Below are 8556 nucleotides of genomic sequence, written 5' to 3' on the forward strand. Positions count from 1 at the left end.
TTACTGAGAATGTTGTATTTTGTGTTTGGTTTGTTTAGCAGGAATGTAAGATTATTGTGTTTGGTTAAAGGAATAAAAGATTATTGAAATGTATATTTGACCAAATTGTACTTATTATATATATATATATATATATATATATATATATATATATTTTAACAAGTTGGAAAATATTTATATATTTTCTTTAAAAATTTTAAATTCATAAAATTTATATAATTCTTTTTACAAAATTGAAAATATAAAAAGGTTTAATGAAAGGGTAAAATTTTATTTTAACCCCTGAACTTCATATAAAATTTTAATTATAGATTTTTTTTTGTAAATCTAAAATAGTTTAAGGAATTTATCCTTCGTAGAATTTTTACTATTCAATGACAGAATAATGATATTTTTGAAAGAAATTTTTTAAGGGCATTTTAGTCCAAAACGTTGGTAATCCAACAATACATAAAGAAAGGGAGGTAATGACATTCCCGATAATATACCCCAAAAAATCCACTATTGGTAATGTAAGATTACCGGGAATGACATTCCAGACCAACCAAACGGGGGAATGTGGATTCTATTCCCATGAGAATCTCACATTCCTCCAACCATACACACCCTTAATGATTTTGGTTAAACAAGATAAACATTCGTAATTAGAGAAAATATCACACCCCAAAAAATAAAGATATTAATCTCATTTTAGAAAAAGAAAAATCTTAAAGTTTAGAAAGGATAATATTGGACATTTTATTAAATATATCTTTTAAAGAAAAGATAATAACATGTTCGAATATCATCATTTTTATGTAAATATATTATAAGTTTAAGTTTATATATAAGGTTAGGATCCACTTAAACTACAAGTTTTATACATATTTAAGATTGTTGGATTGCATAAAATCAAAAGATAATATTAACTCCTTATTTTTTCAATAATATCTTTTCATTTTGTATATTAATATCATCGTTTAATTTCTCTTATTCAATGATCCTAAAAATGTATAAAACTAAAAAAAATACACACCGCAATTAGATCCCACCCCTTATATATATTCTAGTCAACAAATGGGTGGTTCTAGAGAGAGAGTTTTCTCTGAACTTTTCTCTCCGGTTATATTTTCCTTCTAGGGAAAACAAGCGTCACAACTAGGGGTGTAAAACGAGCCAAGTAGAGCTCGAGTATTGCTGAGCTCGACTCGACTCAAAAACTTTGAAATGGAGCTCGACTCGACTCGAAAACTCGTGAGCTTAAAATTTTTAAACTCGACTCGAACTCGAACTCGAACTCGAAATCCTAAACTGAAGCTCGTGAGTAGCTCGAAAAGGCTCGAAATGAAAAAAAAAAATCTTAAACTTAACTAGATTGAAGCGTTAAACTCAAACTCAAATCTGAACCTTAAATACATGAAAGTCTTACTGTGTCTTTTTTTTTAAAAATCAACACATAAATGTTAATATTATTAATAATTTGTTTTTTTAAAAAATAAAATCTTAATATATTATATTTTCGAGCTGTTCACGAGCTTTTCGAGTCGAGTATCAAATAGCTCGTTTCGGCTCGTTAAGAATTCGAGTCGAGTCTATTCGATCTGAGTATTTATGGAGCATTGATCGAGTTAATCTCGAGCAACCCGCGATCTGTCTCGTCTCATTTACAACCTCGTCACAACAAAGGTCATGGATGGTTTAGATTCAAGCCTAGATTTAGAGATAGATTTTGTGCTTCAAAATTAGTTTCCTTTCCTTGGAAAAATTAAGATTAAAGTTCTTCCTTATTGTTCATTCTCTATTATTTATGTTTCCAAAGAAAACCAAACCGACTAGGATTTCCCCCAAGTCTAAAACAAATTTCAAATCCTCAAAGGTTCCATTACAAAGTACAATCCTACAAAACCGCTATTCTTCGAGTCATTCATCCACTCCCCGATGGATGCCTCAGAGGACTTCAAGACAAGGTAAGTTTTACTTTGGATTTAACATATTTCATTTGATTTTTTTAGGGTTGCCTTAAAGCTTCCAATCATCGAGGGCGTTTAGAGAGAGAGGGAAAAAATGGGCAAAACGACGTCTCAAAAGAAAGAGAAGGGAAATGGCAGATGCAAGAGTTCGAGAGTATTCAAGAAAGAGATAGAAAAGGGAAAAAAACTCTTCACTGTGAGTAGATTAGTAGTTAGGATCTTCAACAAAGGATAAGTTACCAATAAGGGAGAGGACATTTCTCTAGAACTAAACAAAGAAAGAAGATATTTCATTATTTGTTAGACCAAAGAAAGTTTTTCCTACTCACCGGGAAAATAAAACTTCCATTTTTGGATATTTGATGATGATTCAAAGCTGGTCAGAAATGGACAGACTAACGAGGCTTTAAGAACAGTCAAACATCAATCTTTCGTGTTAATCTCACCAACCGGGTGCTAGGATGAATAGGCGGGGCCAAGGAAAAAGTGAAGTCCCATCGCTAGGTACACCTTGCCCAAGGTTACCTGATACAGTAAAAAAGAAAGTCTGGTACAAAACAGGTGGTACAAACAACCTTAGCCTTTTTTAGAAATACACACTACTCGAAAAAGAACCCGATTGTAAGGAGATATGAGAGATGCAACGACTGATTGGATTTGGGCAAGTTTAAGTTCCCTAAGACAAAAAGTACATTTTTATGCAAAGTCAATATATGACTTGTCACTGGTCAACTTTGAGAACTAAATCACGTCTATCAAAAAAGGTTGGTCATTTTGACAAGATATTATATATGTCATGGAGAGGTCAATGGTCAATTCACATCATACAATGGTCTAGCATAATTCAAAGTCCAAGAACCTTAGATTGGAAACAATTTAAATCCAAGATTTTTAAAGGGCATGGGAAACATAGACAAGATAATGGAAATGATGAGACAACCAGAAGGTTTCGCTTGTTTTCTCCAAGACAAAAGGGAAGTTACCATTTTAAGCTAAATCCTAAGAGAATTTTGACAAGTAAGCTCACAAACCTTACCAACTGTCCTCTCTCTAGCTGCTTCTCATGTCCTAGTTGATCTTATGCCCTAAAAGAAGAAAAAAGATGATTCAAACCCAATTGAATTTTAGATAAATCCAATTAGATCCTAAAGAACTTCCTTCATCTAGGGAGTATTGTCAAATCGATCCAACTTTGAAGAATTGTATGATAACCCCTTTCCTTCCCATCAAGTTGTCCTCACATTAAAAGTCTTCTCACTTCTAATCAAAAGGTTTTGATCTCTACCAACTTTGAAGAATTGTATGATTACCTCTTTCATTCCCATCAAGTTGTCCTCACAATACAAGTCTTCTCACTTCTAATCAAAAGGTTTTGATCTCTACCAAATCCTTGTGTTAATGTTTTTGGTTTTCTTTTAACAAGGTTTTAATCTGGTTAGATCTTTTTGATTAGGACCTTTCTTGGTGTAAGGTAAAATAGCCATATTTCTAGTCAAATTGTTACTCTTTTTCATTGTGATATCTTTAGGTTTTGTTTCTTCCCAAGTGGCCTTGTTAGTATTACTTTTTTCTCACGATTCATCTCTTAAACCCCTCCCTATTTCCACTTTTTGCAAGGCTTTAGATCTTAACTCCTTCCCCCTTCAATTTTACCAAGTAAACCTCCTTTGTTTTCAAAGTTCACTTATCCCAAATCCTCTTTGCATCCTTTCTCCCTTACTGTTATCATGTCTGAAGAAGGCCTCCATCTCATGAATAATCTATCTTTCACCGAAAAAGAGGTCGTTGTGTTTGAAACGCCAAGGGTTATTAGCGATGAAGACCTTGAAGTCATGGATTGATGGGTTGTTGGAAAGCTTATAACTCTCGAACTTGTGGATGAAGACACGATTATTAAAGTATTTCGCTCGGTGTTAGATGCCAAGAAACTTGTTGAAGCATCTTATCTTAGAACAAATATGTTTCTATTCAATTTCAACACTCTTGAAGATAAGCAAGAAGTTATGAGAATAACCCCTTGGAGTTTTATAGTGATTTGCTTGCATTATTTGACTTCATCCCACTTTGAGGGTGGATTAATTCAACTTTGAAACGTTTTCCATTTGGTAAAGATCATCGATTTCCCTTTATGGCTTATAAAAAATGTCTCTAGTATCAAGATAGGGAACACTACTGGATGGGCAGTGGTGGTCGACTTGAGAGATGGAGAAGGTAGAATGGGTGAGTTCTTAAGCATAAGAGTGGAGATTGACATCAAAAAGTAATTGAGAAGGTGCCTCAACCTTGGTGTGCGTGTAAATGATCAAACCAGACAATGTCTCCTAAAATACGAGAGGCTCTCATACTTTTGTCATTGATGTGACCTTCTTGGTCATGCAATCGTCGAGTGCCTGACCATTGTAGCAAATAATCTGGATGTATTGGAATATGGTGATTGGTTCACTGTGAACTCGACTAGAGCTTAAGCAAGCGGGAGCAAAGGAAAAAAGGTAGAATGTTCTATGTAGACCAAGACATTAAGTACTCGACCGAGCAAGACCCCTCACTTGGAAGCTCCTATCATAATTCTAGGGTTCGTTCCCTTTTGATTGACGACCGAGGGGGACTAATGAGACCCACCGTCAAGTGGGAAATAAGGGGGACGAAACAATCATTACATTGAAGACTCGAGCCCAAAGGGAGAGCAAGGGGTGGACAATTGAGTGAGTATCCAAGGTGATCAACCTAGGCAACTTGCGATTTTCGAATGGGTTTCGATGAGTTACGGTAAGAGGAAGTTCGATGAGTTACGGTAAGAGGAAGTGCGATGAGAAACATAGAGGAAAGAAGCTGTTGAACCTATTTGAACCTATTTTGATATAACAAATTAAGGGTAAAATTATTTTTGGAATTGATTGAATTTATTCGAAATTTTCAAAAGTAATTCAAAGTTCATTAAACAAAAATTTGAACAAAAGAACAATTTTCTAGCAAAGTAGTACTAATACTATGCTTACAATATCGATACCACATGAACAGTATTGATATTGTTCTTATAGTATCTGTTGGGATTCGATGAAGCTTAATTGAACAACTGAGAAATTCCCAAAAGGGGGTGAATTGACTTTTTGATTTTATGAAGTAAATAGTAAAAATATGTAACAATTTGTACAATGATTTATAGTGGTTTGATTTCTCAACTAAGTCTACATTCATTACCTAATCTTCTCACTTAGGATTTTATAACAAATTCACTTATTTGTTCTTTCTTTTTCCAGAACAAAGAGATAACATTTACAACTCCATAGTTTTTCAAAGGTTAAGCTAGAACCAATGCCCTTTACAAAGGTTAAAAGAAGTAAACAAGAAAACCTCTCAAAGGTAGAGTGTTTACAAGTTTTAAACTCATGAGAAAACAATTAAAAGATTTGCAATGAACTCAAACACATATATACAAGAGAAAAAGAAACAGAAATAGTGAAATAACTTTTCTCTTGATCCCAATTGTTTGAATATGTGTTGTAACCTTCTTCAAGTGTCTTCAACTTGTTTTTATATGTTGGAATGAGTTTGTGGCCGTTTCTATCCGTTGGAGATGTTTTGGAGCCATTGGGGATTAATTTTTTGCAAAATAAAACTACAAAAGACAGGGAGTATCGATACTCATTAATGAGTATCGGTACTACCTTTGTAATATTTAAATAAACTAGCCGTTGAAGATCGTTGGGCTTGACCAATATTGATACTATGCTTCATGGTATCAATACCATTGTGTAAAGTAGTATCAGTACCCCTTGAGCATCGGTACATATTTTGCATTCTGGAATTTGAGCAATTTTGAAAACAACTGGTAGTATCGATACTACCTAGAGAGTATTGATACTTCTCTTATCTTGGTATCGGTACCACATGAAAAATATCAATATTGTTCATATAGTATCGATACTGTAAGAACAGTATCGGTACTACGTACCCAGAAAAGTGTTTTATGCTCAAATTCTAGTTTAATGAACTTTGAATTATTTTTGAAAACTTTGAACAAATTCAATGAAGTCCAAAAACATTTTTCCTTAATTTGTTATATCAAAATATTATAAAACATGGTTCAACAGTATCGATACCAAATGCAAGAGAAGTATCGATACTCATATGGCAATATCGATACTACCTATTTTTTAAGGATGTTCAGATTCCAATAGGCATGACTGGTACCGATACTTAGAGGAGTATCGATACTAATTTGTATAGTAGTATCGATACCCACCTAGCCCGATGATCATAAACAACTATTTTATTTAAAAGTTATTAGGGCAGTACCAATACTCCTATCCCGAGTACCTATACTCCCTGGTCTAGGTAATTTTATTTTGCAGCAATCAAGTCCCCAATGGCTCCAAAATATTACTAACGACTAGAAACGATCACAAACTCAATCCAACATATAAAAACAAGTTGAAGACATTTTAAGAAGGTGACAACACCTATCCAAGAAATCCACATCAAGATAAAAACTCTTCCAATCTTATTTTTCCTTTTCTCTTGTAAATAGAGTGTTTTTAGTGAGCTTAAATGGTAAACACTTACCCTGTATAGGTTTTATTGTTTACACAAATTTTATCCTTTGTAAATGGGGAGTGGTTATATCTTAGTCATTGAAAAGAAAGAGATTTTGTAAATTTTACTCTTGACCCTAGAAAAAGTAAGAATAAATTACTAAATTTGTTAGAAATCCTTAGTGATGAGCTAAGATAGTAGATGTAGACTTCATTGAGGAAGTTGAACCACTAAACCATTGTGCCATTTTCCTATCATTTCTCCTTAATTCCCAAAATTTTCAAAAAGCCAATTCACCCATTTTGGTCACTTTTCGATTGATTTCATAGAGCCTCAAATCTCAAAAATTGGTATCAGATTTGACTTATTTGAAGGTCTTGCAACCTCTTGAGATGGTCCTTGAATAATCTCTATCAATTTTTGTCACAACCGAGAAGATGGCTTTGACTTCTGGCTCATACTACCTTGAGGACTCTCACTCCATCACGAGGCCTCCTTACTTCAATTGTTCCAACTACTTCTATTAGAATAATAAGATGATTTTGTTCATTCAAGCCACTGATCTTGATATTTGGGATATATTCTTCGACGGTTCTCCCACCCCTCCAAGAAACCGGTCAAAGTGGACCTACGAAGACAAGAAAATCGTCCAACTCAACGCTAAAGTCATACACATTCTCTTTTGTGCACTTCGTCTGGACAAATATAGTAGAGTATTTTCATGCTCTAATACAAAGGAGATATGAGATAAGTTGGAGGTGACCCATAAAGGAATAAGCCAAGTTAAGCACGTAAGCTACCATGAACTTTAACCGCTGCATTGAAATGCCTTAGCAAAGCTAGCTTCTCTCAAAGGCCTAGCTTGCTATCCCCTTGATCTTGGCTATAGAGAACACCACAAAGGAGGAAGAAAAAAAAAGAAAAATGGAGGAAATATGTGTTGTCGCCTTTTTATTTTTCTTAGCTCATACCCTCCAAAAGGCCACCTTGATTTTAGGGTATCTTAATCTATTTATACTAAGGGCAACATACGATTTTGTGCCCAAAATTCCTTTTCTACCCGAGGGATCATTCCCTTCACGTGAGGGGTAGTCAAGACTGGCAGGTGGAGCTCACACACACAGCTGACAGAGGATTCAAGTGTGGGCTTGACAACTTGACAACAAAATATCATCATTATTTTGTCTTTTTCTGCACCAAGAAATTACATCCAAAATGTTGTAGCATTTTCCAACTCTCCTTCAACTTCAATAGTTCTTTACTTCTCATTTGGCTTTAGCTACCTGCATATCATTAACAAAACACGATATTTCTCTTTAAGCAACACTAGTTTATCATTAAAATATTGCAGCAAAACATCACACCACCAAACTTAAGCATGAAATATACACTTTTAACGAGGTTATCATACCCCTAAGCTTAAGTTATTGCTTGTCCTCAAGCAATGGATAGTAATCAACAAAAGAAATGTTATGTCAAACTTCAGTCCAAGACAGTTGTAAGGTGTAAAATTTAGCCCTAAAAATATAGGCTTTAACATACTAGACAAGTTGAGAATTCAATAACTTTTCCTTAGAATAAGATCCTTTGCATGTGTGTACGTGAGTGAATCCAATATATGCTTAACAAAGTTAGAAAAATTCTAGTCAAGTTCTATGTTCATCTTTAGCATTTATTCAACCTTTAAGCACAAGTTTACTCTAATTTCCTTAAAATTAAATATATTTTCACTGCTACGAGGGGTTAACTCTAGATGAATTGGAGTAAATGTTTCATCCTCGAGCTAGTAGGTAGAGTCATCTCGTGACTCTGCCATTTTTTAAATGGGGGTTCTATGCAATATTATAGCGAAGAGGAATGTCCCTCTACAGTTATGATGAAACATTTATTCGCAATTCAACACATTCTATAAACATAAGGAAGTTTAATTTAACCTTTCAAGCTATCATTTATCATTTAAGCTCATTAACAACAATTTATGCTAAGGCATGAATGAGTTATTCTCTAAAAAAATTCTAATCTCCTTAAGCATAGAAAACATACAATCATGTATCAATTTGAGCACAAACAATTA

The sequence above is a fragment of the Hibiscus syriacus genome, unplaced genomic scaffold (genome assembly GCF_006381635.1).
Source record: "Hibiscus syriacus cultivar Baekdansim isolate YM2019G1 unplaced genomic scaffold, ASM638163v2 tig00112159_pilon, whole genome shotgun sequence".
Classification (NCBI taxonomy): Eukaryota; Viridiplantae; Streptophyta; class Magnoliopsida; order Malvales; family Malvaceae; genus Hibiscus; species Hibiscus syriacus.